The sequence below is a fragment of the Hipposideros armiger genome, unplaced genomic scaffold, assembly GCF_001890085.2.
Source record: "Hipposideros armiger isolate ML-2016 unplaced genomic scaffold, ASM189008v1 scaffold_90, whole genome shotgun sequence".
Classification (NCBI taxonomy): Eukaryota; Metazoa; Chordata; class Mammalia; order Chiroptera; family Hipposideridae; genus Hipposideros; species Hipposideros armiger.
The window spans coordinates 3,131,379-3,135,479 of record NW_017731440.1 but is presented as its reverse complement, the minus strand read 5'-3'; positions in this window follow the sequence as shown (position 1 = coordinate 3,135,479).

Genomic DNA, 4,101 nt, shown 5'->3' with positions numbered 1-4,101 from the left:
CAGGGGCTGCAGCCTACGCCATCTCGGTGACTCTCGGCAGCCCAGCTCCAGGTTGAGCTGTTGTTCAGCATCTTAGCTGTGGAGGGCAGTGTCATTGGCCCTCATATGTGGGATCCGAACCGGGGCCCTCTGGCATCCCAAGACAGTTCTTAACCATCACACCATTCGGCCGGCCCGGTGAAGAAGATTTTGATGATGAAACCGAAAATGATTTAGGCTCACAAAACATATCTAACATTTTCTTACTTGGGGAATAGACCCACTCTTCATTCTTACTATTGTCTTGGCACCTCTTCGAAGTGCAAAAGCACTAGAACTTCAAAGACAGTCCAGGAAGATGGCATCTGCAGCTGATGGCAAACTAGAGGTATAGAGAAGTGCATGGCATGTCACTAGGTAGTAGGTTTGCTAGGGATCTTGGCACAGTTGAGTTTTTGTTAAAAAAAAAAAACACAAAAAAAATCCCCTAAAATCTATGCACAATAAATTGTTTCATCTGACACTTGCTTTTAAAAATCACACTCTATATCTTGCAAGAAAGTGACTCTACAATGTAAATGTCATTTGTTGGAGTAGAAAACAAAGCTGGAGGCTTGTTTGGAAGCTTAAAAGGCAGGAGGGAAAAAAGATATTCCATAAAAAAGTAGATCTATGGAATGTTGCTGCTCTGTGATGTAGATCCATTCATGTGTGTATCTGGAACTAACTGTATGAAGCGAAAATACTTTTTTTTTTTTTTGCATCTTTCTGTGCTGATTCTCTTAATCTAGAAGTTGAGTGTGGGATTCTTGTAGCTCAATTTTCCTTCAATGAAGGGATTTGCCTCTTAGGAGATGAGCTAAAATAATGCCAAGCTAATTGTGCTCTAGGGTCACAAGGAAGAAAGGTAAAAAATATAACACGGTTTTTTTCCATATAAAAACACTTGTTTGGGCCGGCCGAGTGGAGCGTTGATTAAGAACTGGCTTGGGATGCCAGAGGGCCCCGGTTCAGATCCCACATATGAGGGCCAGTGACACTGCCCTCTACAGCTAAGATGCTGAACAACAGCTCAACCTGGAGCTGGGCTGCCGTGAGTCGCCAGCGATGGCAGGTGGGTTGCCATGGGCTACCGTGTGTAGCCAGCAGCCAGCGTGAGCGGCCAGCAGCCGCTGTGAGCGGCCATCCAGAAGCCAGCGACTGATCTGCCTCGCCCGGGAAGAGCGCAATGATGGTGCCAACTTGGGCCAGTGAAGCAACGTCCTCCACAACTAGACTGAAGAACAAAAGGACAGCAACTTGTCTGTTCCCCTTCCCCCAATTCCCCAATAAAAATCTTAAAAAAAAAAAAATCTTTGGATAAAACAAACAAGCAAACAAAACCAAAGAAAACAAAAACACTTGTTTGTAGTAACAACAACAATAACAAAATACACAGGAGAATGTTCGTTATGTATGTCTGTACTAAGGCCTCAGGTGTGATCTATGCTATTTTTATGCTTTGGGATGAATAGCTAAACCCTCTGCCTTGTGAATGGGGCTTTTTACGTGAAGAATGGTAATGCAGTCTTCACCTGTATCACCAACATCTTGTTACCATTGTAGCCATAGAGGAAGAGTTACAACCAATGTGATGGCTAATTCCTGTTTGGAAGGTTTCTATGTTGCAAACTCCCAATTCAGTCATTCTTTGGCAAGGAGATGGTAGAGTTGAGTGAATTTTTGGAGTTAGGATCCAGTAAGAACAAATGTCATTGAGTTTCAGCCTAAAGGTTAATGGAGGCAGATTTTGCTCTGAGAAGGGCTGGTAGATATATTCCTGTGCTAAGGTCCCTGCATACAATATCTAGTACATGCACTGAAAAGGCCAGGGTTTAAGGGCCTGAAGGCAACATCGAAAGAAGCTTGTAACAAGTTCTCCAGGGAAACAGTGCAGGCTGGTGATAAAAAAGGATTCCTGCTCAATTCTTTCTGATTCGTACCACAGCAGCATTTAAATGCTTGGTTGTCTCACTTATGAAATGATAGATACTGACTTTTCCTCACTTAACTAATATTCATTCATTGTTCCATTACTGCCCAGGGAGCAAATGCTAATGACTTTTCCTGGGTGTAGTCTTAATTAATAGTCTTAATTATCTGAAACATTTATTTAAAGTCATTAATAAGTGGCCGAGTATAACCTAAAAAATTAGTCCCCCCTCCCAAACAATAACAACAACAAACCCCACAGCATCCTTTCCTTGATCGCATAAAGGCTGCAGTAGAAAGACCTCAGCTGCTTTAGGTTTTTTTTTCATTTGTCTGGTGAGCCTTGTCAATAATCCCTTAAGTATCTGAAGGAATCCCGTTCTTTCTTTGGCTTTCTCTCTCCCACAGGCCCATTATCTCCCTTAGCCTGCCTTAGAGAAAGAAGAGACATTCCTGACGTGGTCTAACTTCTCTGGAGTCAAGGATGCCTTCCAAAGCAAAGTTTGGATGGCTAGGGGAGGAGGAGCAGAGAAATGGACAACAGGGAGAAGGGAAGGAATTGTAAACAAAGGGACAGCTGGGGCTTGGCCTATCCTTTCTGGGCATTCTGTAGAGCCTCTTTAGAGGCAGTGAAAAAAATAAAATGCTGTTTAAGGTCCTGACTCCTTAGGTGATCTTCATAGAGAATAAAGATGAGAGAAATAATGCAAGCTGGGTGGCTAGGTACAAACCCAATCCAATGTTCATATATACGTGTGTGTGTGTGTGTATATATATATATGTATATATATATATATGATTATGACATTCATAATTGTCATGATTATTCATATGTCATGATTATGACATATTATGACATAATATATATGATTATGACATTCACTATTGGCAATATACCTGAGGAACCAAAATGGGTAAGCTATGGCATCACATGATTGCAGTTTTCTGGACCAAGATTTAAATACCCTCAAATACTACCCCAGTTGGAATGTGGGCTCTATAGACATCAGTCCCGACAAGAAGCCATAGATCTAAAAAATTGATCAGTTTACACCTTAAATAGCTTTGGGTAAAGTATGATTAAGAAAGAAGGAAATTATGGAGAGAGAAGACAGGAATATTTTTTCTTGATTGACTAATTTGGATTTCGTTTTTTAAAATTAGCAAGTTGCTTCTCTTGCTAGCATGTCATACAAAAATTTTGTTTTCTTGGGGAATTGAGGGCAACATTCTACTTCTGAGGAATAGAAGATTGAGGATAAATTAACTTTACTTTTTAAAGGAATAACTCTTTTTCTGAATATAAAAATAATTCATGTCCATTATAAAAACTTAGTGAACCAAAATGAAAACCCCACGAGGAAAGGAGTTTGTTTTATTCAGTTGTGTTCTCAGTGACTAGAATAGAGCTGGGCATGAGTACCAACATGATTTGATCTCAATACCAATACTGAGTGAAAAGAACAAGTTACATCCATTTGATACATCATTTACTAAGATTTAAAAACTCGAAACAATACTGTATTTTGTAGTAAAAGTATAAAAACGTAAACTGGAAGGTTACTCACTGAATTCATCGGAGTGGCCGCCTCTAGGGGAGCAGAGAAAAGGGCTTGGGAAACGAACAAGTTGGGCTTCCAATTTATCTGTAATGTTTTTTCTTGGATTAAAAAATCTTGACATGATAACAAAATGTTGACATTTAATAAACTTGGGTGGAAAGTACAAAAAAAAAATTAGGACCAAGAAATAAATTCCACTTTACACAAAAATCACAATAATTTGCAAAACCACCTTTATTTGCTATATAATTACTCTGACCTGAGAAAACAGTGTAGAACTTACTAGAGTCAAAAGATGAGGGACAGCGAGGAAGAAACCTCTTAGGTGGCTGCAAAGGAAAAAGAAAAAGGGTATTTAGGCTAGCCGCAGCTCTGGGAGACCTGTCACCTTCCGTTTTGGGCCCAAGAACCACTGACCTTGAATTTTATTCACCATAAACCTTTCAAGTATGTGAGCAACAGGTTGTGTGGGAGTCCCTTTGGGATTGAAGTCCTAAAACACGGTTCCCCTCCAAACTGCTGCTTGGAGACCAGGTATGAAGTCCCAGGAAGACCCCTGTGTGGGAACCAGGTAGATAATGTGTGCCCC